This window comes from Bos indicus x Bos taurus, chromosome 12, assembly GCF_003369695.1.
Source record: "Bos indicus x Bos taurus breed Angus x Brahman F1 hybrid chromosome 12, Bos_hybrid_MaternalHap_v2.0, whole genome shotgun sequence".
NCBI classification, from domain to species: Eukaryota; Metazoa; Chordata; class Mammalia; order Artiodactyla; family Bovidae; genus Bos; species Bos indicus x Bos taurus.
In genome coordinates this window covers 14,641,007-14,667,431 of record NC_040087.1, presented here as the reverse complement: position 1 = coordinate 14,667,431, position 26,425 = coordinate 14,641,007, and the positions used below count along the sequence as shown (strand labels likewise).

The 26,425-nt window shown below is 41.0% G+C and overlaps 1 long non-coding RNA gene across 1 annotated transcript in view; it reads right to left on the bottom strand.

Annotated features, from left to right (window-relative positions):
* LOC113902199 overlaps positions 1 to 25,808 on the bottom strand; it is a 37,777-nt gene extending 11,969 nt beyond the window's left edge. Inside the window, exons 1-2 of the long non-coding RNA XR_003513707.1 lie at positions 25,707 to 25,808; positions 2,992 to 3,120 (exon numbers count right to left, since the gene is read on the bottom strand). This is a non-coding gene — a long non-coding RNA (uncharacterized LOC113902199). The remainder of the gene's footprint in view (positions 1 to 2,991; positions 3,121 to 25,706) is intronic.
* Between the last annotated feature and the right edge of the window lie 617 nt (positions 25,809 to 26,425).

The following is a 26,425-nucleotide window of genomic DNA, read 5'->3' as shown; positions in this document are numbered from 1 at the left end:
TTTCCTTCACTGCTAGGGGAGAAGAGGAAAATGTATGTTTTCTTCAAGTTGCCTACTTCACCTCTGCCCTCTTCATCTTTAATAGCTGCAATCTTGGAGTCTTCGTTAGAGACAAAACAGATAGAGGGCATTGCTTGGGACTGCCTTCACGTTCCTGTCTTGTGACCACTCCTTGATGTATCCTCATCCTTACTTCAGTGGTCTCAAGAGTATCACCATCCTTTCTGTTGATTAGCTCACCCTTCTGTGAGTTAACTCAAAAATCATTCAGCCCATTCTTTGACAGTTCCTGAAAACATCTTGCTATCCAAAACTTTCTCTTCCTGTCCTCGGGCATTGTACTTTCTGCATATAAACAAACTTGATTTTCTTCTTGGCCTCTTGAGCCCCCTGTGTCCATAGGTCTCTCTCTCTTTGACATCAAAGCCAAGCCGAGGATGGAAGATGGCTCCCTCTATTCACTTTCTCAACCACCATTCACTTCTCAAGCCCTCTTCCTCTGACTTCTGTCTTCCCCACACCACAGAGACCGCTCTTGTTAAAGTCATCAGTCATTTCCAAGCCTATTGAATATTTTTTCATCTTTTTTTTAATGGTTTCTTAAAAAAATATATGTATCTTTGGCTGCACGCAGGCTTTCTTAGTTGTGACAAGAGGGGGGCTCCTCTCCAGTTGTAGTATGAGCCCTTCTCATTGCAGTGGCTTCTCTAGTTGTGGGACACAGGCTTAGCTGCCTCATGGCACATGGAATCTTCCCAGACCAGAGACCAAACCCGCATCCTCTGCACTGGCAGGTAGATTCCTAACTAATGGACCACCAGGGAAGTCCAGTATTTTTTTTTTTTTCACTTTTATTCTTCATGGCTCTTTATGACTTTTGAAACTGTCTTCCTTCTTGAAACTGCTGCTCCCCCGACTTTGTGGTGCGAGATTCTGGTCCTCCTCTTCTTTTCCTGGATGCTACTGGGTACTCTAGGGTCTCCTTATCCATTATGCCTGATGATAATAGCCAGTTTTTTTTTTTTTTTACCTTTTATTGGAGTGTAGTTGATTTACAATATTGTGTTAGTTTCAGGCATACGAATAGTGATTAAGTTATATATATTTTCATTTTTATTCAGATTCTTTTCCAATATAGGGTAACAACTTCTACAGAGACCTCAATATATAAAGGTAGTTTTCTAACTACTTTTACAACAAACCTTTAACAAGTATGAATATCCCCCCTCTCCTTTTACACACAAGGAAAGAGGAGCTTAGAAGGGCTAAGCAATCTGCCTAGAGGGTCATGCTAATAATAAGTGGTCACTGTTGTTTAGTCACTAAGTCATGTCCTATTCTTTGTGACCCCATGGACTGTAGCCTGCTAGTTTCCTCTGTCCATGGGATTTCCCAGGCGAGAATACTAGAGTGGGCTGCTATTTCCTAGCCTTATTCAAACCCAGGCAGCCTAGCCCCAGAGCCCCTCTTATCACTACCTAAAGGTTAGTATTCTCTGTAACCCTTTCCTTCATTTTAACATTTCAATGATTTTTTTTTACCCCTCATTCTGTAGGTTCTCCCAGATATGTCTAATTCACTCCCATTCTTTTAATAATTACTTACCTGTATATTGGAGAAGGAAATGGCAACCCACTCCAGTATTCTTGCCTGGAGAATTCCATGGACAGAGGAGCTTAGCAGGCTCTATATGGGATCATAAAGAGTTGGACACAACTGAAGTGACTTAGCATGCACATATATTGATGACTCCTAGGTTGCTGCAGGATCTCCAAGAAGCACACATTCAGATGGAATTAAATGTGCAATAAATCTGTTGGAAGGTTGTTGTAAGGGTTAAAGGAGAGAGGGAGAGCCTTAGGCCTTTGTGCTGATGGACTTCAATGAAAGAATAAGAAGGAAGGAGGTTGGGTAGGAAGAGCCTCAGCTCCCAGTACAGCCCCGAGGAAGCCATGTTAGAGAAGCCTGCAGGCCATGGCCAGGCTTGGTCACTAGTGGCTGGGAGCCATCCCGGGAGAGTGGAGGGTGTGAACACTGTCCCTCCTGAAGGTGAAGGAGCAGAGGGCAGTCCGCCAGCGTAGGTTCCCATTCTCTTGGTGGGAAATCTGAGCAGTACAGATTTCCAGATCACTGCCAAGCCCCAGTCCCCAATTTCTGTCCTATTCTTGTTTCTTTTTATTTTATTTTTGGCTACACCATGCGGCATGTGGGATCTTAGTTCCCAGACCAGGGATCAAACCTGTGCCCCCTGTGTTGGAAGTGTGAAGTCTTAACCTCTGGACTTCCAGAGAAGTCCCCTAACCTGTCTTTGAACTTCAGTCTTAACCCCACCAGCTTGCCTTCTGTGTCCATCCTTACCCCCACGGAACCTCAAACTGAGCACATCCAACACTGAACTCCTCTGAGGGCCTCGTCCTTTTCATATTCTCTACACCTCCTGCCTCAGTGTGGTCCTACTATCCACTTGTCATCCAAGTCACCCCCTTCCTTTCCCTCACGTCTGCATGTACAACCAGTAATCAAGTTCTGTTCATTTTAGGTCCTACATTTCTGTTAAATTGGTGGTTCAGTTCTCTCCATATCTACTACTGCTGCCTTTGTTTAGACCCTCAACCCTCTCTGTTATAAGAACTTTATATCTCCCTAGTCTTCTCGTCACTACTGTCTTCCCATGATGCTGCCAACAGAGCAAGCTTCCTCCACAAAACTGACCTCATGGGGAAAGGAGAGGGTGGGATGAATAGAGAGAGCAGCATGGAAACAAATACATGACCATGTGTAAAGTATATAGCCATGAGAATTTGCTGTGTGACACAGGGAGCTCAACCGAGTGCTCTGTGACAACCTAGAGGGGTGCAATGGGGTGGAAGATGGGAGGAGGGTTCACAAGGGAGGGGAGCTGTGGCTGATTCATGATGATGTATGGTGCAAATCAGCACAGTACTGCAAAGCAATTATCCTCTGATAAGAAATTAAGAGAAAAAAACTGACCTCATGACCTGATCATCTCCACATGACATAGTGCAGTTTAAAGCTGAGCTCTGAGTACTTCAAGAGTTCAGACAGGTGATGATGGGCCTCTGTCGGGAACGCAAGGAAGCCTTTCTAGAATGAAGCCACCTGAAAAAAAAAAAATCACAGAGTAGATGGCCAGTCCCTGGTTTGGTTTTTTGAATATTTATTTATTTAGCTGTGCCAGGTCTTAGTTGTGGCACCCAGGGTCTTCACTGCACCGTGTGGAATCTTCCCTTGTGCCTACAGACTAGCTGTGGTGTGCAGGTGTGCAGGCTTGGTTGCTCCGGGGCATGTGGGATCTTTCTTCCCTGACCACGGATTGAACCCATGTCCTCCATACTGCAAGGCGGATTCTCAACCACTTCACCACCAAGGAAGTCTTCAGCAGTCCCTGTTTAACTAGATAATTATTCACTCAGTCATGGCTGATCACGGCCAAGAAAAGTTTAGTCAGAAAGAAGTTTCATGCTGCTATGAAAACAGTGATTTGTTGAAGACAAAGAAGGAACTCTTCATTTTCTCTGAAATGTGAGGATCTTAGGGTTTGGGATTTCTGTCTTTCAAGTACAGTTGACATTGACACGTATCTGTTGGCTGGCCTTCAAGTTCAGCCACGGCCTTTGCCCTGGTGCCCCCTGACCTCGCCTCACACCTCCCATCTCCTTTTAACTTGAGAGGCAGAGGCATTCTCACTTCTCTTCAGGGAGGGATTGTTTCTTGTCTCTTCAAAGAGAAACTTGAGAAGGCCAACAGTGTGGGCCTCTCCTGCAGGTACAGTGAATTCTAGATGAGTCTGAGAAACAGCGGAGTCGATTTCAGTTTTCAAGGATATCAAAGAACTTTAGGAAAGCACCCAAATTTGGGGTATTTTGAGTTCAATTTCTGGACATGTCGATAGAGATATGACTACAAAATGCTCTGAAGGACAGTAGATATTTTGCTCAGCAAACTGACTTGTGAAAGTTTAATCAGCGAATTTATTCTTCCTTCACCTCAGCCCATCCAGGATGTAGAAATGAACTTTCCTTCTTTCAGAAGAAATTTACTCCACATGCTCTGTGAGACAATGTAAGAGAAACTATAGTAGATCAGATAAACTGATCCATAAGAAGATGCTGTCAGCTACAAATGATACCAAATATCAACCTTTTAATTGTGATACCTAAACATAATTTCCCTAGAAGATATCATTTTACTTAAAAATTATTTATTTATATATTTGGCTGAAATATATATATTATATATATATTTGGCTAAAATATAATATATATTTATATATTTAGTTGTGCCTGTGAACTCTTAGCTGCCGCATGTGGGATCCAGTTCCCCCTAGCAGGGACCAAACCCAGGCTTCCTGCACTGGGAGCGGGGAGTCTTAGCCACTGGACAACCAGCGAAGTCCCCAAGAATGTCATTTTAGTAACAGCTGTATACTTGCTTTGTATGAGTGTTTACTTTCTAAAGGAAATGATCCCATTGCCATCCTTTTGCCTGTAGGAGAGTAGGGGCAGTAGGGGAAAGACAACTTAAGGAAAAGGTTGTGGAAATGGATCTGATGGTTCGGGCAGATGATTAACTGCCTCTGCAGAGGCAGCCCCGAGGTCTACAAAAGCCCTTCCTCAATTTAAGACTTTCCCCGTTTCCCTCCTGATTGTTGAAATCTGATCTTTGTTTCATAGTCATACATCAGTAGCTTGATAACACTGATTTGTTGATTGTAATTTTCCTCACGTATTCAAAACTAGAGAAGCAGGCAAAAGCTCGATGCCAGGGTTGCCTCTTTTTGCCGGTCTTCATCTTCATGTATTACGGTGGAAAGAACAAGACCTGGGAAAGGATCCCCAGAGAGCTCAGACCACGGAGAGAAGAGACGCAACTGCCTCCTTAGGGGGCTACTCGTCATCTTTTGGAGTACTGGATTAACCCTACTACAAAGGGGCACTTTCCCAGTTAAACCAAACTCTCGGTTTTCTATTGGGTTGGCCCAAAAGTTCATTTGGACTTTTCCATAAAATGTTACAGGAACACCTGAACAGAGTTTTTGGTCAATTCAACATGATCCTGGGTGTCAGGATCAGTTGTGAAATGTGTGTCACAAACACATTGCTAGTAATAAAGTGGTAGAGTTTTCTTAGTAGCAATGGTTATTATTGCTCAAGAAATGTGAGTGGATTAAGGGTTAGCCTTTAAAAAATGTCTTCCTCACTCAGGTCCATTCTAACGCGTTTTCCTGGGGGAGAAGCTGAGGGAGGGGGATTACTAATGAGTTACTAATGAGACACAGGGGTCACTCTACGGCACCTCCAGTGGTTCATGCCCAAGGACCTCCTTTGTTTTGGGTGCCATGATTAGATGAGGTTGAGAAATACTGGTCCCAGAACCATCTCTCAGGGAGACCTCTGGGCCTCTAAGTTTGTGCACAATTGTGCTTGCATGTGGCATCTTTCTCCCCTCTTCCTTCTCACCTTGCAGTTCAACCCCAGGTACTAACACAACACAGTGTTTGGTTAGTTCTTACTTGTCACATGGGCTTACTCTGAAACCTTTCATCGAGTTGTCGTGGACCAAGCTGCTGCCTCCAACTTGTCCAGCTCAGAAACAGAGAAAATTGGCTGTGTTTTTCTTTTTCTCAAGTCATCAGCATTTAAAGCCCACCTCTGCTGTTTAATTTCTGTGTGACCTTGGAAACTTTCTTAACCTCCCTAAGGCTCAGTTTCTCTCACCTGGAAAACGGGAATACAATAGGGTTGTTGTAAGTATTATGTTGAGATGATGTTATTTGGAGGAAAAACTTCTTCCAACTTGAGTTCAGCTTGTCAGGAGAAAACACAAAGCTTACTTACATTCAGTGGAGGTTTTAAATGAAATGACTCCCAAAGCAGGGAGAGATAGGGGTGTACATATGAACTAAATGCGAGAGGGAGGGAAGAGAAAGAGGTTCTGTGGAAGAACAAAGGGAAGGCCTGACAGTTTCAGATAAAGTTTGTTAAGCAGTTACTCATCCCCGTGATAATGATTAGTCTCCTTTCCGGCTGTGAGTCTCCTGGACAGGGAATTGATGACAGCTGTATTTTTCAAGAGTGCTGGCTAAGTCCCGAAAAGAAGCTTAGGGAAGGTTGCTTTCTGTGGCTGCTATTTGTTTAGATGCTTTTAGTTTAAAATAATCTTTACGCTATCGAGGCACATGTTGGATTCCTTCACTGAAAGACACAGGGTGCTGTCTAGGTGTTGTTACAGGAGAGGTGAATCTTTCAGAGTTCAGAGACATTAACCAAAAGGAACATCATCACTCTCGGGGGTCAATGGCTCCCTTCTGGGCACTGAGGAGGAGGTACCATAGAAATCCTAACAGCGACGGCAACAATGAAAAGAAGTGTTCTGCTTCTCTCAAGGGTAGAAAAGAAGTCCCCACTCTCCACTCTTAGACCACAAACACAGATGACGGGTTCCTGCCCCTACATGGGAACAGCCTCTTCTTTGATCCTCAGCACAAGAAAACTTAAGCTGAATAAAAATCATTTTCCTTCTGACATTTTTGCTCCTGGTGTCTGTTGTTGTTGTTCGGTCACTGTCATGTCCAGCTCTTTGCCACTCCATGGACTGCAACACTCCAGGCTTCCCTGTCCTTCACCATCTCCGGGAGCTTGCTTAAACTCATGTCCATCGAGTTGGTGATACCATCCAACTATCTTGCCCTCTGTCATCCCTTCTCCTCCTGCCTTCAATCCTTCCAGGCATCAGGGTCTTTTCCAATGATTCGGCTCTTTGCATCAGGTGGCCAAAGTATTGGAGCTTCAGTTTAACATCAGTTCTTCCAATGAATATACAGGATTGATTTCCTTTAGGATGGACTGGTTGGATCTCCTTGCAGTCTAAGGGACTCTCAAGAGTCTTCTCCAACACCACAGTTCAAAAGCATCAGTTCTTTGGTGCTCAGCTTTCTTTATGGTCCAATTCTCACATTCATACACGACTACTGGAAAAACCACAGATTCGACTAGATGGACCTTTGTTGGCAAAGTAATTTCTCTGTTTTTTAATATGTTGTCTAGGTTTGTAACAACTTTTCTTCCAAGGAATGTCTTTTAATTTCATGGCTGCAGTCACCAACTGCAGTGATTTTGGAGCCCAAGAAAATAAAGTCTGTCACTGTTTCCATTGTTTCCCCATCTATTTGTCATGAAGTGATGGAAGCAGACGCCATGATCTTAGTTTTTCGAATGTTGAGTTTTAAGCCAGCAATTTCACTCTCCTCTTTCACCTTCATCAAGAGGCTCTTTAGTTCCTCTTTGCTTTCTGTCATAAAGGTGGCATCATCTGCATATCTGAGGTTGTTGATATTTCTCCTGGCAATCTTGATTCCAGCTTGTGCTTCATCCAGCTTGGCATTTTACATGATGTACTCTGCATATAAGTTAAATAAGCAGAGTGACAATGTACAGCTTTGACATACTCCTTTCCCAGTTGAGGACTTTTCTTGTGGCTCAGCTGGTAAAGAATCCACCTGCAATGTGGGAGACCTGGGTTCAATCCCTGGGTTGGGAAGATCTTCTGGAGAAGGGAAAGGCTACCCACTCCAGTATTCTGGCCTGGAGAATTTCATGGACTGTATAGTCCATGGGGTCACAAAGAGTCAGACACGACTGAGTGACTTTCACTCTCTCTCACTCACTCACTCACTCGCTTACTTTCCCAATTTTGAAGCTGGTGTCTGAGAGATGGTCAAAATGAGGCAAGGGATGTGGGAGAGTGCTTATAGAGTCAAGGTAGAAATTACAATCACTTAATGAGGACCAGGGGCTTCCCTGGTGGCTCAGATGATAGAGAATCTGCCTGCAATTCAGGAGACACAGGTTCAATCCCTGGGTTGGGAAGATTCCCTAGAGAAGGAAATGGCAACCGATGCCAGTATTCTTGCCTGGAGAATCCCCATGGACAGAGGAGCCTGGCGGGCTACAGTCCATGGGGTCACAAAGAGTCGGACATGACTGAGTGACTAAACAACAACAGCGAGGAACAGGTGAAAATCTACATCCAGGTGTGTGTATTTTTAAGTCCAAGGACACAGACTGTGTCAAAGTAAATAGCTTTATATAAAGGTGTGATTTAGTCTCAAGGTATTTTAAGCCCTGATAAGAAAAAGCTTTAAAAATAAGAGATAAATCTCTACTTGGCTTGTTAGAGAAAAGAATAGTGGAATACTTCATATTGCATAGGTTTTCATGATTTTTAATTCCATTTTTTTGGGGGGGGGTCTAATTCCATTCTATTTGTGGTACATGTAACTCTAGGAGTGAAAACTCATTAGAAAATTTTATGTAATACATAATTGCGTTGACAATGGCTATACCAAAAGAGACTGACTCCCAGTGAGAAATACTTTTTAATTTTACTATTTATTTTATTAAGGATTTATTAATTGCATGTATTACAAAGGGGACTGCTCCAAGCCTATGAATATTATTCTTATATAATTGTGCAAATTATATAAATGATTTATGCAAAATAATTCAAAATGGCTAAATCTGAAAGTTTAATTTGGAATATATGACCAATATTTTCTTTGGTAAGGTATATTTTCCCTCCCCCAGGCCAAGTGGTAATTAAATAAGAAATAAGGGGAGCAAGGTACACTGGAGGTTAGAAAATGAAGTTCAATTTTCATTTTATTTATTTATTTACTAATTTTTAAAGTTTTGGCCATGCCCTGTGGCATGTAGGATCTTAGTGCCCCAGCCAGGGCACCCAGAGCAGCCCAAAATAAATAACACAAATAATAAATAAATACATTTTTTTAAAATCTGAATTTTCAAAATTATTGAAAACCATATCTGTTTTCTATATCCATTCATTGTGTCATTCAGTGACTGTTCCATTACCTTTTACTATGGTCTTGTGGTGAAGGACACAATGAAACAGAATATCCAGCAGTGACTGAGTTCTTTAGCATTTGGCAAGAGCTTTACACACACTAGTTGAGGCCCACAAGAGTTCGCTGAAATGAATATTATCATTCCCATTTTACCAATGACAAATCTTAGGCTCAAAATGATTGTCCAAATGTCCATAACCTGATTCCAAGTCCAGGGTTCTTTCATCCAAAACATGAACTATATCTTACCCTTGTACCTTGCCTTTAGGTCTCAAGTCTGGGAGAGGAGGTATCCATACATTTAAAAGGAAAAAAACAAACAAGATTTAGACAGCAATGCGAAATAGGGATTTGGAAAATATTACGGGGTAGTAAGTGGTTAAATGCCTAATGTGCAAGGCAGAAAGCAAGGATCACTCAGGAGGAACATACCACTCTTGATGGAGAAAGCAGAGTGTATGTTTATTACAAGTGGAAAATAATCTTTACCACACAAGGACTAACAGTCTGTTTGTGGAATCTGATGTAATCATATAAAAACTATTGTTAACTTCAAACAAGCAAAAAATGCATAAATCAAATCCATGTTTCTTATCAGATCTGTGGTACCTACTTTTGGCACCTGTAAATAATTCTAAGTGTGAAAAGCTTTGATAAACCAACTTCGTTTGAAAAGCAAAAACATACAGATGGTGAGACTATCAGAGGAAAAAGATTTAGGGTAATCTCAATTTAACCCAATATCAACTGAAGTGAAGGAAATGGGTTAACAACAGATACTTACCTTTACTAATCCACAGAATTCATGATATCTACTCAGGCTCTTTAAAACTCTCTGTTTCAGTAGTAGTATCCACTAGATGTGACTATTTGAATTTTAATTCATTATAAATTAAATTTAAAATTCAGCTTCTCAGTTGCAGTAACCACCTCTGACATACTCAGCCGTATATGGTGATTGGCGGCCATACTGGACAGTGCAGACTCAGGACATGTTCATCTTTGCAGAAAGGTCTGCTAACACGGCTGCTCTAGACTCTGGCAAAGGATAGATTTTGATAAGGATGTAAAATTATTTTTTAAAAGAAAAAGGGGGAAAATAAGGAGTTCTTCTTATTATACTTTTGCCTTGTTTTATATAATGGTAGCATTAGAGTTGCTGTATTCATTCATTTTCGAACAAATATTTGCGCTTTGCTAGGCATTGTGTAATTGCACCATTTCAGTTCTGCTAGGGATGAGCAGTTGTTTCTCCCAGAACCTAGCACCTAGAGTTGTGCAGGAAAATAGTCCTACTCGGTAGTCATTTATTGCTGGAACAATGTAGACCTTTAAGCTCCTTCCTTTGTCCTTGTACAGGTCAGGAGTGAGACGAGCAACTCCAGTGCTGAAGATAAGGCAAATTCTTAATTACCTAGCTGGTATCTCTTCCCTTCTTCCTTGTGCACAGAATTCCAGTTTTATTACAGTCATGTCCCCAGCCAGGGTGATGGATCAAGACTTTTTTGTGGAGGTCGTGCACTGCACAAAGGTGTCAGGCCCAAAAGTTGAGTGATGGATGAAAAATAAGTCTTTTTTAACGTTTACATAAATGTTTTATTACCTACTGGCTGTCCTGCCTGAGGCAGCCAGTCTCTCAAATTTTTCAGTCTATCAGCTCTCTTTGCTGATATTTCATTGCATATTCAGTGTACAGTGCTACCTTCACCCCATTTTCATTTTTTTTTTCGTCTTTGATGCCTTAAATCATTGTGTCTAATCCAAGTCTTGAGTCACTCTTCCCCCTCTTCCTCTTTTAATAGAGTCTTCTTTCCTGTCTCTCAACAGAAATAGCTTTTCCTCATTATATACAATAATTGCCTATTAAAAAATTAAACCATACATAAAAGTATAAAGGAGAAAGAAAAATACCTGAAATCTCATTTCTGGGATAACATTAACATTTTGGTGACTTTTTTTTTTCACGTTTGTATATACAAGGGATTTTCTGGATCATTTTGTCTGCTTCCTCCAGTCTTTTCCCCACATGATAAATTAAGAACCATCTCATTAGAGCCCACTACAAATTTAGTTATCAGACTTTGCCTGGATGCTTACACTGCTTGGCAATGTTTTAAAATCTGTCACATTTCCTTTTTACTACATTGGGTTAATGGACATCTTCCCAGTTTCCCTCAAGCTCTACCTACTTGGCTGCAAAGAGTGAGTCCCTCCTCAACTCCCCTTCACCTTGGCAGACTTCTGTCATGGCCCATGCGTCAAAAAAAAAAAAAAAAAAAAAAGACGAAGAGGGGCAAGGAGAAAGGAGGCAAGTCACGGTTACTTTGGGATGGACAGTGGGCACGCTTAGGAAACAAAAGCTGGGAAGGCAAAACGTAACAGACCAGGAAGCCATGTTCACCGAGAAAGGCCAAGTCTGGATGCAAGAGCCAAAAAGGAAGGTTGCAATGGAAGCCCAAGAAGAGCCTTAGAGATTAGTCACCTGAGTGTGGCTCCTGTTTTTGTTTTTGTTTTTAACTATTTCTCTATTTTTGGCCGCACCGGGTCTTCACTGTTGCATGTGGGCTTTCTCTAGTTGTGGCGAGCGGGGGCCACTCTCTAGGTGTGGTGCACGGGCTTCTTATTGTAGTGGCTTCTCTTGTTACAGAGCACAGGCTCTAGGAGCCCAGGCTTAGTTGTTCTGTGGCACATGGGATCTTCCCAGACCGGGGATCAAACCAGGGTCTCCTGCACTGGCAGCCAGATGACTCCTGTTAACAGGGCGTTATGACAATCAACTCCAGGTGCTAAAGTAGCTCGAGGTGTCATGTGGCTCCTGACAGATCGGCGTTCTGGCCCCCAAAGAACCAACTCCACATGCACCCTTGGCCATTTGGTCCACTCACTCCACTCGCCCGACTGTGAACCTTAGAAGCAGCTCGTGCCCACATGAAGGTTAAGCCAGTGCCAGTTTATGTACAATGGCTTGTCTACAGAACTTCTCTTCCAGGCCGGAGTTGACCAGGGTCCTGCTCTGTCCTAATGAGTTGTTCCCTTGAAGCATTCTTCCTGATATTCCTAAAACCCTCGCCAAGCTCTGGTGAAAGATACTACATGTATTACCAGAAGCCATGTTCTAAGATGGGAACACATCCTATGTTTTGATGCTGTTGTGTAGAAAAGAGAGGGGAACAAAGCCTTTCAGTGTTCTGGCAAGATTGAAAGGCTGCTGGGATGGGTATAGAGGGGAGAGTTGGGGAGAGGATCTGAGGTTCTAGCGGCTTCTTATGCGGACTTGAAAGCAACTGGCTCATTTTTCAGCTGCATGTTCATTGTCAAAGCCCAGGGTGCTGTGATTCCAGTCCCTAGGCATTTCAGAGATATTATGCCGTAAGTCAGGTCACTTCTAGACTTCCTTCACTGCTGGTTTCAGGTTCAGTTCTCATGAATTTCCTGAGTCAGTTATGACTCATCCATCTGCTTAACGGTTTTTAAAATGTTGATGATGTTTGTCTTCGTAGACATATGCCTATCTTTTAAATTTATTTATTTTTAACCTTTTACTGTCAGTTTTGGGGCTGGGGAAAGTGATTGAAGTAAAATGCCCTTAACTCATCATCTTAAACCAGAAGTTAGCATGAGAGTATTTGCCAAGGAGAGCAATATTGTAAAAACAGTATTTTAAGGAAGCTCAGATCATCTTTAAAATGCAGGACAAACTAGATGGGCAGAAACTTAAGTCACGAAGTTAGGAGGGCCCCACAAAAATCCCAAAGGGAGAAAGTTAAAGGTCTAAAATGTGGTTGTGGCAAGGAGAATGAAAAGAGCCAAACCTTTGAAAAAAGAGAAAGGAATTTGTTGACCAATTGACTACAAGAAAGAAAGAGGAGTCCATGTACCTGGGAGAGGATGACTGAAAGAATCCATGGAATTATGAGAAGGAATAAGGAAGAAGAAGCATGGAAGAAATTGGAGGGGCAGTTCCTGGCTTCTGTTTTTATAATGGTCTAAGTGTTGAGAATGAGGAGAAAGTGTGTTTCCTCAGAGCAACTAAAATGTATTTGCCAAAAGTCATCAAACTTGTTAAAGTAATTAGTTAATTTATTTCGTGCTGTGCTGGGTCTTTGTTCCTGCGTGCAGGGTCTCCCTAGTTGCGGCCAGAGGAGGCTACTCTCTAGTAGCTGGGGCACATGGACTTAGTTGTCCGGAATCTTCCCTGATCCAGGATCAAACCTGTATTGCCTGCACTGGCATTCAAATTCTTACCCACTGGACCACCAGGGAAGTCCTTAAATTATAGCTTGTTTAAAGATATTTGAAATAGATATTCAAGAAATTCTAAATGTAACATTGGAAGAGAATGACCTCAGAGGTTCAGGAGGTGATGTCCTCTCTCTCCATTGGAAGGTCACATCTTTTTAGGAAAAGGGTTTTTATTCTCTGGAGGGAGTAAATCAGAGGGATTCTGATTTGGGAGTTACTAGGCATAGTCTCCCTGGAGAAAGAAATGACAACCCACTCCAGTATTCTTGCCTGGAGAATCCCATGAAGCCTGGCAGGCTACAGTCTATGGGGTCGCAAGAGTTGACATGACTGAGCGACTAAGCACACACAGGCATAGTTAAGTTTGGGGGTACTACAAAGTTATTTTAGGGGAATAAGAAAAACTCTGCAGCCTTCTTACCTCACAGGTAGCCAGGCTGTCGTTTTTAGTCAAGAGACCACAAGAGGCTTTTTTTTTTTTTTAATTAAAGAAATCTGAGGACCTCCCTGGTGGTCTAGTGGCTAAGACTCCCTGATCCCACTGCAGGAGTCCTGGGTTTGATCCCTGGTCAGAGAACTAGATCCCCTATGCCACAATGAAGACTGAAGATCAAGAGGGCTGCAACTAAGAAGCAGTGCAGCCAAATAAATTAAAAAAAAAAAAAATTTTTTTTAAATAAATCTGACTAAGCTAGGAGGAAAAGTCTAAATATACAGACAACAAGAGCTCCCTGTGCCAGACAAGGATCTCCAGGGAAGCAGAGAATCAACAGGATATAGGTATATTTGCATGAAGACATTTATATTAAGGGATTGGCTCATGCAATTATGGGGACCAGAAAATCCAACATCTATAGGGCAGGTCAACAGGCCAGAAAGTGAGTCAGGATTTCTTTGTTACAGTCTTGAGGAAGAATCACTTTTCTTAGGAAACCTGTTTTTTTGCTCTTAAGGGCTTCAACTGATTAGATGAGGTCCATCCACATGATTGAGAGTAATCTCCTTTAAAGTCAACTGACTGTAGGTGTTACTCACACCTACAAAATACCTTCACATCATGTCTAGAATAGTGCTTGATGAAACAACTGGGCACTATAGGCTAGGCAAGTGAAAGTGAAAGTGAAGTCCCTCAGTTGTGTCTGACTCTTTGCGACCCCATGGACGGTAGCCTACCAGGCTCTGCGGTCCATGGGATTTTCCAGGCAAGAGTACTGGAGTGGGCTGCCATTTCCTTCTCCAGGGGATCTCCCCAACCCAGGGATCGAACCCGGGTCTCCTGCATTGCAGACAGCCGCTTTACCGTCCGAGCGACTAGGGAAGCTAGGCTACACAAATTGACCCAGAAAACTCAGTCCTCACATTCCCTGAAGCAACTTTCCATCCAGATGGGCCCAATACCAAAGCCCACCATCAACAAGGCCCACTTATGGGAGAGGCCTCTTAGTCCCCTTTTCTAAATGTCCCATGCTAAAGAAAGAACAGTCAACCAAGAATCAGTAGACATCTGAGCAAAGTCATTTGTGGAAACAAAGATAATTCAGGCAGAAGGAAAAAACTGAAAAACTACCAGGGATATCTTTGGGGAGATAACAGAAGACAAGTCTATCATGAAACAAGAAAGAAGCTACTGGAGAAAAAATGACTTCAGAGATCAAAAAGAAGCTCTTAGAAATTACAAACATTATAACACAAATGAAAAACTTGGTAAGAGGATTATAAGATAAAGATAAGGAAATCTCTAAGAAAGTAAAACAAAATGACAGAAAGATGGAAAACAGATAAGGGAAAAAGAGACAGAGAGATCAGTTTGGGAGAACTGATACCTAAATGAGGTTTTCAGAAAGAGAGAACAGAGAAAATGGAGGAGGGGAAAATATCAAAGAAACAATTCAGAAAAGTTTCCAAGCATTAAAGGTCATGAGTTTCCAGATTGAAAAGGTTTACCCAGTTCAGCTCAGGGGTTAAATCCATATCTACATGAAGCTACCTCATCATGAAATTGAAGAAAACAGGGAGTAAAGCCTGGGTGAGAAGGAGGGACAGATTACATACACATGATCAAAAATCAGGCTGACTTCAGACTTCTCAACAGCATCAGCAGAGACCAATGGAACAATGCCTTCAAAACTCTAACAGGAAAATAATATTTTAACCTGGTATTCTAATCCCAACCAAACCTTGCAAACTTAAGGGTGCAAGGATATTTTCAGAAATTAAAGCTCTCCAAAAATTCACTTCCCAACCATTTTTTTCTCAGCAAAGAGTGAAGGATATATTCCTTCCAAATAAAGGAGTAAAGAAAGAAAGAGGAGGAAATGAAATTCAGGAATCAAGGCATCGCTCCAAATCTTTGTTGTGACGAGACAAAGAACCGAGGAACATACACTTGCATGACAAAGGGATGTAAGGAAAGAGAGAGGGGAAAAGAATACTCAGGGACATGGTGAGGGGAGATCTCAGAACACAGAGAGAGTAGTCAGTCCAAACTGAATAAGATCAAAGGGTTCTGGGAGAAATGTCTCCAAGAATAAATTGATTGGTGGGACTTCCCTGGTGGTCCAGTGTTTAAGAATCTGCCTTCCAATACAGGGGATACAGGTTTGATCCCTGGTCTGGAAACTAAGGTCCCACATATGTGTGTGTGTGCTTAGTCGGGGCCAACTCTTTGCAACCATGGGACAACTAAGCCCTCACACAGCAACGACTGAGCCTTAGCACTCTAGAGCCTATGCTCTGCAACAGAAGCCCACTAGATGCAGTGAAGACCCAGCATGGCAAAAATATTTTTTTAATTAAAAAAAAAAAGAAATTGTTTGGGCGCTTGGCATGTTTGAACATATTAAAAGGAGAGTTACACCTCTTGGAACAATTTGGAGACAGAAAACTAAGCAATAAAATAAAAAACAAACCAAGAAATTATCAAATCCAGGAAAACCAAAAGGTTATTGAAGAAAGTAAAAGTAATCATGTCACTGAGAACTACTCGATTCAATTATAAACAGTATTTACCTAGTTAAAATAATGTAAATATTAAACATTGTTTAACCAAATGACATACTTGTTTAGAGGATTTATATTTGCAGTGCAGGCCAAGAAGTGGGGAAAAAGCTAAACCCTTATCTTGTATAATAAATAGAAACACGGATAATAAGCAACACTGAAAAATCAAGTAACGGTATTTATTTCCATAGCATCCCAGTAAGGTTATTTAAAGAGTTAAAGATAAATACATTAAAAAATACAATATTGTAAAGTTTACAAACACACACACACACAAACCAATGGACTTTAGAGTCAGATAGAACATAGTTGCAATCTGGGCATGCTACTTATAAAACATAAACATGTGGACAACTGGCTTAGCTTGATTGTGCCTCATGATTGATCTGCAAAATGGGAATAATAACAATGTCTCCTTCAGGGTTACTATCACTGTCACAAAATGTAACACATTTTATTTGCCTAACGTGTCTTATAGAGGATACTAAGACTCTGATGCTGGAAAAGATTGAAGGCAGGAGGAGAACGGGACAACAGAGGATGAGATGGTTGGATGATATCACCAACTTGGACGTGAATTTGAGCAAGCTCTGGGAGTTGGTGATAGACAGGGAAGCCTGGCATGCTGCAGTCCATGGGGTCGCAAAGAGCTGGACACGACTGAGCGACTGAACTGAACTGACTGATACTTATTTGGAAGCAATACTTGGATAAATCACTGTGAATAGAGGTTGGGACCTCCCTCAAGGGCAACCTCAAGACAGTATGATTGATACACTGGATTGCTTGAAATAGGAGGACTCTTTAGCTCACAAGCAGGTTGGGGACTGGGAGGCGCAAGAGGAAGGACAAAGTGAAAGATAGCGGGTTGGTAGAGGGCTCTGCATTGCTTAATTAGGCATCTCCTGAATTCCTTTCCTCAACACCCCTGCCCATCCTGCCGGGGGAAATCAATACATTTTATCAAACTCACTGGATTGGTGTGGAAACAAAAAAAAACAACAACAAAAAAGATAAATACATTAAAAATAAAAACCAAAAACAGAAAGCTAAAAGGCTTGTCTCTGGGAGGAAAAAAATTAATGGTGGAAACAAGGAAAAGATTATTGTTTTTCATTATAAGCTTTGTAGAACTGTTTGATTCTTGTCCTACACACACAATTTTAACAAAAACAAAAACTTAGGAAAACAATTTCCAGAATAGCATAAAACCCAAACTCCCAGCTATGGAGTCAGAATCCCGGATTCCCCTTTCGAGTTTTGCCACTCACCAGCTATGTGACCTTGGGTAAGTTTTCTAAGTTCTCCAGATTCTGTGAAAAGGGGCTGGTAATAGTTCTCACGGGCCTCCCAGGCGGCTCTGTGGTAAAGAATCCACCTGCCAGGCAGGAGTTCGATCCCTGGGTCAGGAAGATCCCCTGGAAAAGGCAATGACAATCTGCTCCAATATTCTTGCCTGGGAAATCCCATGGACAGAGGAGCCTGGTGGGCTACAGTCCATGGGGTTGCAAAAGAGCTGGACACGACTTAGAGACTACACAACAACAACAATTGTTCTCATGGTAACGGTACATATTTACTGATTCACAGCCCTGCTTGTGAACTATGAATGAAATAACCCATGTGAAGTCTAAGCACTATGATTGCTACACTTAGTGTGTTGCATAAACTTTGGCTAATTTTATAGCCATTATCAGGCTGATATCAAAGGCTCTTTGTATGAATAATCTCTGCCATCTGCTTTTCCAACCTCAAGTTCTATCACTCTTCACGACAAACTCTATGCAACCTCTAAGTGTGGCCTGCAGTGTTCATCCTTTGGGAAATACACCACACTCCTTTCTGCCTCCTTGCTCTTGCTCGTGCAATTGTGTGTTTTCCTATTCCACAACCTATTTTGGTTGAAATAACAATGGGAAAGAAATGCGTTACACCCTGTAAATAACTGGACGATATTTGCATTCAGAGGGTGGAAATCCAAGATGTAAATATTTCCTCTAGGGGCTAAAAGCTGAAAGAAGGAGCTCCATTTTTGTTTGAGACATGTTAATCTTGTCATTGCTCAAGGTTGCCATGGTTCCTGTTTTGGTGCTTCCAGGACTTAAGCTTAAACCACTACATCTGAACAAGTGGAAATAACCTGATTCTATTGAGACAGGGAGTCAGGCAGGGTGAGACTCTTGGGAGATAAGTCAATGCTGTAACTAGAAATATAAGCCAGGATTTTTGTGTTTCTGTGACACACCAATCCTGGCTGCCCCTGACACTGCCTATTTCTAGCTTCATGTTTTCCAGGGAATCAAGGAGCAATTTATTTTGTAAACCAGAGAGATTCTTTTCCCTTTCCTGTGACACAATTTAAATGGAAAAAAAAAAAAGTAACCATTTGCTTCTAGTTTTCTAAACTAGTTGTCTAATTTATTAATATTAGAGTCAATTATTTCATTAGCGAGAGAGAGACTTCATTAAAAAAATAAAGATTAAGCCAATGAAAATAAAGCTATTTGACTTTGGTAAATCATACTCTTCTGTCCACTTCACAATCATTTCCAAATTCACAGTCATAGACAGAACTGTTCCTTGAACAGAAGTGAAAATTGCTTTTTTATGAGACTCACTAAGAAATGGCAACCCACTCCAGTAATCTTGCCTGGAGAATCCCAAGGACAGAGGAGACTGGCAGGCTATAGTCCATGGGGTCACAATGACTGAGCAACTAACACTAACACGAGAAGTCATTTCTAGTGACATTTAAGTACTTTCTTAGAGACTTTTGGTTGCTGCAGTATACAGGAAATAACCAGCATTATAATATGGGAATATTGCTCATTGTTCTTCATTGCTTTCAATGGTCACAAGATTTCAAATTTTATGATTGCATAGATCATTTTATGAAGCTTTCTTTTGCAGATTTAAAGTAAGAAGATGCATAATATTATCTTCTTTCTAACCATCATTCTAAGTTGAATTCAGATAGACTATCCAGAAGCTTATGCAAATTCATCAGCATTTCATCATTTATTATCTTCACCAACAATATTTTATTGATATTTGCTGACACTTCATCAATGTCCCTAAGGCATATGAGGATAAATCAGGTGTACATTTGTATGGACTAGGAATATTCTCTGTTCTTAAAGGGTAAATAATTCGTGAAAGGTTGTTTCTTGCCAGCTGTATCAGGTTTTTAGGTAAGGAAGTGAGAGATGAGAATATTTTCATGTGAAATAGAAAATCTGAAACTCTCAGGTTAGGTTTTGAAAACTCTGATTCCCTTAGTTTGAAGGAAGGATAAAGTAGAAGACATTTAAATGAGCCAAGGACTTCCAAAATGTACACTTCAGTTTCACCTTCTCTGTATCATTCCTATGCCTTCTCTTCCAAGGCAAATACTATTGCTTAGGACACCCGAGGAACAATTAGGGCACCAATGAATCTCTATATTAGATAATTTCTTATAAACTGAGTTTTAACTCATGACCGCCCTTAATTTCTAAATACATTCTTGCTTATTAATATCTATGTTAATTTAAACATACATGGGGACTTCACTGGTGGTCCTGTGGTTAAGAATCTGCCTTTCAATCTAGGGGATATGGGTTCGATCTCTGGTCAGGAAACTAAGATCCTACATGCCATAGGGCGACTAAGCCTGTGCACCATAACTACTGAGCCTGCATGCTGCAATGCAGATCCAGTGCAGCCAAAAATAAATAAATAAAAATAAACATACATGCCTGCTAAATCTCATGGAAACAGAGTCTTAGACGATGAACAAGGTATGTTGCCAAGGCAAAGTTGCCAACTACAGGGTGGGACTGTTCTCAAAAGAAGGTCAAGTCCAGAAAAGTACCCATGAACCAAGTCTCTGGGACCCTCTAGTATGCGCTGGATACCAGTGATAAAACATGGAAGTAATAGCAACCCGTTACGCTTCCAAAATTTCATCAGATAATGACATCTTCCTTGGATTCAAAACTACAATGGCTTCAAACACTATGGTTGCCAACTTTTCAATTAACAGATTGATGGGTATATTGAAAAACTGGGCTGCTCTCAAGTGGTAATCTCACTAATGAATATTATGCTTGATAAATTAATTCTGAGGCTTAATTTCCAGTGTGGAATGGAAAACAATGAGAAAACAAAAATGAAATGACAATAGCACAAGATAGATTTCAAAGGAATAGTTTGTAGCCTCTCCTATAGAAGAGGGTAAGAAGAAATAGGTATTTCCAGAAATGTAGCAGGTGACATAAGAAGACGAGCTCATCAGTTTGCCTTGACTGGCATGGAATGTCGTCTCACACATGCACATGACTTGGGTGCAAAAGCTTTTTGTTCATGATGGTTTTACTGCTATCCCTGCATGACTCAGTCAATTACATGTGATGCTCCTGCTGCTGCTGCTAAGTCGCTTCAGTCGTGTCCGACTCTGTGTGACCCCATAGACGGCAGCCCACCAGGCTCCCCCATCCCTGGGATTCTCCAGGCAAGAACACTGGAGTGGGTTGCCATTTCCTTCTCCAATGCATGAAAGTGAAAAGTGAAAGTAAAGTCGCTCAGTCGTGCCCGACTCTCAGCGACCTCATGGACTGCAGCCCACCAGGTTCCTCCGTCCATGGGATTTTCCAGGCAAGAGTACTGGAGTGGGCTGCCATTGCCTTCTCCGTTAATGTGCTTTTTCCATAGAAATGTCTATAAGAATGTTTAATTTGAATTTTCCAGAACAATAGTCTAATGGCTAACAAGGCCTCACACCCTTTGAGTGGTGCCCAGGGAACGCCTATTCCTGATTGTGGTTGATAACTGACCACTAGGTTTAATATTTTCCCAATTTCTTTACTTTTCTTATTCTACTGCCCCCCACACCCCCACCTTTTTTCAATTTTATGTCATATACAGATTGGGGTAAAACACTTTACAAATTATTTCTGGTTTAATATTTCTCATTTTCAAATGTGCTTTTCAGACTTTAATTAAACCAAGTCTCCCTAGGGGGCTACTAGGAAGCACTGTTTTTGTCTGCTTTCCACAAAGGGACAAAGAAAAAGGAATAATAACTTCAGACAGTAAAAGTGGACAGAGACAATAAAGAAGAAACTCTCCTGACTGTTTCTGAATTTAGAAGCTTTTCTGTGTTTCCTCAGAGCTCAATTCATACTATTATGCCTTTTAGGAAAATCTGATTCCTTGAAGAGGTTGATAGGTATTATATTCTATTTCATAATATGAGGGAAAATATCACTTACTTAACTTTTTATAGGTGTAATATCACATACAAAGTAAAATTAAAAAATATGTCTTCCTTCAGCTTATTTTTTAGACAAAAATTATTATTTATTATGAAGCAATAAGATCATTACTTTTCAGCTTTGGGCAAAATTCATTCATAATTAGGCCAAAAATAATTATAATTTTACATACTGTCTTTTAAGTCATATAATTTGATAATCTTGTATTAGAAAATTTTATTGAGACAATTTAAAATACAAGAATTTTGGGAACTTCTCTGGTTATCCAGTGGCTAATACTCTGCTCCCAGTGCAGGGGGCCTGGGTTCAATCCCTCGTCAGGGAAGCAGATAATCACATGCCACAACTGAGACTGCAAGTGTAACTAAAGATTCCATGTGCTGCAAAGAAGACCTGGCACACCAAATTAATAAAAAAAAATTTATTGTTGTACTTTACATATACATACACATACGTGTGTGTGTGTGTGTGTGTAACCAGTTTGTCTTTAAAATGCAGCCACTTAGTTTTGACTGCATTTACTGAGGCCAAAGAGAACATTTGCAATCAGCATATATTAAAAACAATCTTAGAAAACTTGTGGAAGAATAATAAAGTAGATCTTTGAAGAAGCACTTATCCTTTCTTCCAAATTCCACAGCAAGGTAAAGAGAAGTTTATTTTTAAAGGCAGATGCTGTCGATTTTTTTTACAGAAAGTGCTAGAGTTCCCCCGCTTGAGGTGTTGTTATTGTTGTTCAGTCACTATGTCGTGTCTGACTCTTTACAACCCCACGGACTGCAGCATGCCTGGCATCCTCGTCCGTCACAATTTCTCAGAGTTTGCTCAAATACATGCTCATTGAGTCCATCAGGCAATCTAATCATCTCATCCTCTATTGTCCCCTTCTCTTGGCCTCAATTTTCCCCAGCATCAGGGTCTTTTCCCATGATTTGGCTCTTCGCATCAGGTGGCCAAAGCAGTGGAACATCAGCATCAGTCCTTCCAATGAAAATTCAGGACTGATTTCCTTTAGGATGGACTGGTTGGATCTTCTTGCAGTCCAAGGGACTCTCAAGAGTCTTCTCCAGTACCACAATTCAAAAGCATCTATTCTTTGGTACCCAGCCTTCTTTATGGTCCAGCTCTCTCTATCTGTTCACGACTAGTGGAAAAAGCATAGATTTGACTGTGCAGACTTTTGCTGGCAAAGTAATGTCTCTATTTTTAACACAGTATCTAGGTTTGTCAAAGCTTTTCTTCCAAGGAGTCTTAATTTCACGGCTGCAGTCACTGTCCACCATGATTTCGGAGCCCAAGAAAATAAAATCTGTCACTGCTCCCTATTTTTCTTCTTCTATTTGCTGTGAAGTGATGGGACTAGATGCCATCATCTTAGTGTTTTGAATGATGGCTTAGTTTTAAGCCAATTTTTTCACTCTCCTCTATCATCTCTTCAAGAGTCTCTTTAGTTGCTCTTCAATTTTGGCCATAAGAATAGTGTCATCTGCATATTTGAGGTTGTTGATAGTTCTCTTGGCAATCTTGATTCCAGCTTATGAGTCTTCCAGTCCAAAATTTTGCATGATGTACTCTGCATATAAGTTAAATAAGCAGGGTGGCAATATAAAGCCTTGATGTATTCCTTTCCCAAATTGGAACCAGTCTGTTGTTCCATGTCTGGTTCTAACTGTTGCTTCTTGGCCAGCATACAGATTTCTCAGGAGACAGGTAAGGCGGTCTGGTATTCCCATCTCTTTAAGAATTTTCCATAGTTTGTTGTGATCCACATTGTCAATTTCCTTGCTTTTTCTTTGATCCAACGAATGTTGGCTATTTGATCTCTGGTTCCTCTGCTTTTTCTAAACCCAGCTTGTACACCAGGAAGTTCTCGGTTCATGCACTGCTGAAACTTATATTGAAGGATTTTGAGCATAACCTTATTAGCATGTGAAATGAGCACAATTGTTCAGTAGTTTGAGCATTCTTTGGCACTGCCCTTCTTTGGGATTGGAATGAAAACTGACCTTTTCTAGTCCTGTGGCCACTGCTGAGTTTTCCAAATTTGCTGACATATTGAGTGAAGTACTTTAACGGCATCATCTTTTAGGATTTGAAATAGCTCAGCTGGAATTCCATCATCTCCACTAGCTTTGTTTGTAATAATGCTTCCTAAAGTCCATTTGACTTCATACTCCAGGATGTCTGGCTCTAGGTGAGTGACCACACCATCATGGTTATACAAGTCATTAGGATTTTCTTTTTTTTTTTGGTAGAGTTCTTCTGTGTATTCTTAATTTCATCTGCTTCTGTTAGGTCCTTACTGTTTCTGTCCTCTATCACGCCCATCCTTTTAATGTTCCCTTGATATGTCCAAGTATCTTGAAGGGATCTCTAGTCTTCCCATTCTTTTAACTCTACTTCTTTGCATTGTTCATTTAAGAAATCAAAAAAAGAGGGGATATATACATATACATGTATATGTATATTGGATTTCCTTCCCATTTAGGGGGGTGATATAATTTTTATGTTAGGGTCTCTGCTAAAGAAGCAGAGCAATGGCAAAAGTTCCAGCCAACATAACAAGTTTTAAAGGGCAAGGAAAAGGAAGAGACAAGAAAGACAGAGAAGATAAAGGAGAAATGAAGAGAGGAAAACATACAAAAGGAGAAGAAAAAGAATTGAATGGGAAGGGGAGGGAATGGTACTCATTGGTGTTGTTGTTGTTGTTGTTATTTTGGGTTTATTTCTTTTAGCTTTCAGTCCACGTTCTTTCAGTAATAGCATCCTCCATTTATCCTTTGCGATTATATCCTCCCATTCGGATACCGTCTGGTGGGACTATTGTTCAGAAGCGGGGTGCCTTCCCCCAACCAAGGAAAGAAGAGTTGACCCTAGTTAAGCCAGTCAAACCCTCTCTCTTTGGAATCTGAACTATTGCTTCTAGATGCAGCTGTTGAGACTTTCATGCTGTGGAGACTCATGTGAGCTGCTTGGTTCAGTCCCTTCCAACACTGGATCTTCAGTCTTCTCTCTTCAATCCTTTGAGCTTCCCAACTTTGCCTGATAAATTTCTTTCTTTCTTTCCTTTTTTTTTTTTTGACCTTGCTACTCAGCATATGGAACTTCCCTGCCTAGGGATCGAACCATTGCCCCCTGCATTGGAAGCATGGAGTCTTAACCACTGGACCACGAAGGAATTCCCAATAAATTTCTTTTTTGCTTAGATTTACCAGAGGCAATTACTGTTGCTTGCAACCAAAGAACTCTACCTGGTACAGTTGAGGAAGAAGATAAGTGAAAATACATGTGGACAATAAGATCTGAGTGAGATCCACTGAGAATATATTTTCACATCCTGAATCCGTAGGTACTGGGGAAAACAATTTTAGCTTAAACCTGAAAAAGATGTGCAAATTTGTATTCAATCATCGCAGCTCTCTAGAAGCACATATAATCACACTGTAAAGTAGCAAAGGGTTTCTAAAAGGTGAGGGTAATATTCTCTTTCAAGGATAACCTACTGCAAGATTGACATCACAATTTTGAGCAATGAAAAGAGAATGTGCTTCCTGCAAGGCAGAGGTTTACCTCTGTTTTTACTGTGTAAGATCTTTGTGTCTTTGATGATTTCACATCTCTGGCATGACTAAAGGATTTTTCAATTCAAATCGAACTCCTTCAACTTAGCTAGTCCCTCCCACCTCCCCCACTTGCCCCCTGGGATTCTTTCTTTTCACTGCCAAGGATTAAATTCTCTGTGAAAGCCATGAAGGCAATAGAAATCTGTACGAGAAATGAGACACAAAACTGTCCGAAAAGAGAGATGCAAGCCCAAAGCTTGAGTGAGAAAAATAATAGAACTCTTATTCATACGGAAAAAAGTCTAGTTTCAAACCGAGTTTTTTTATTGACTTTTTTTTGTCCAGAAAAGTATCATTATTTATGAATAAGAATGGTTATTCTTCTGCTTTACCAAAGATGCTAAGTTTTGCATGTTTTAAACGCCAAACATATCCATAGAAAACGGCTTGCTGCCAGTTTCTGGTGAGCAGGCCAGACTTTCACAGAGCAGCCCAGATGTAGCAGCTCTGTGTTGACGGGTGAGCGATTCAAGACAGAAGGCTGAATTAGAACTGATCCTGCCTGAGATGCTGGTTTTATTGGGTCATAGCTTGGTGATCGGAACGCAACCTCCCATGCCTACAGCAGCACAGATCCATTGCTCCCTCCTCACACTACACGCATGAAAGACACAGTGCTGTTAGCAATGTGGAAACATCAGATGTGATGAGTACAGATGAAAATGACCAACGGTACACACTGTAGATCGGAACTATTACCTTGTTATTTCTTCAGTCCTTACTCTCTCCCCAGTGGCTCAGAAGGCAAAGAATCTGTCTGAAGTGCAGGAGACCAGGGTTTGATCCCTGGGTTGGGAAGATGCCCTGGAGAAGGAAAACAGCAAGCCACTCCAGTATTCTTTCCTGGGAAATCCTATGGACAGAGGAGCCTGGTGAGCTATAGTCCATGGGGTCGCAAAGAGACAGACACAACTGAGCAACTAACACTTTCACTTTTTTTTCACTCTCTCCACCTCACATATGAAATATATTCCATTAATTTTACATTTTTTTAATTAAAAAAATATATATGTATGTATTTGGCTGCACCGGGTCTTCGATCTTCCTTGTGGCATGTGGGATCTTTAGGTGTGGCATGAAAACTCTTAGTTCCAACTTGTGGGATCTGGTTCCCTGGCCAGGAATTGCACCCAGGCCCCCTGCATTGGAAGCACAGAGTCTTAGCCACTGGACCACCAGGGAGGAACCATTACATTAATTTTATATCCTTGTAATTGGTGTGTGGAGCCATAAGTTGTGCCCAACTCAACTAAAGAGATTGCCAGTTTAGACATGATGATGAGGGGGTTCATACAAGAATGATGTATTATCAGAACTGTATCATCTCATTTTCTGTCTGTTAACCCAAAAGCTCACCAAAAGCCTGAGGCTGAATAAAACGGAATATGATCAATTGACAAGAATTTCACTCTATATAT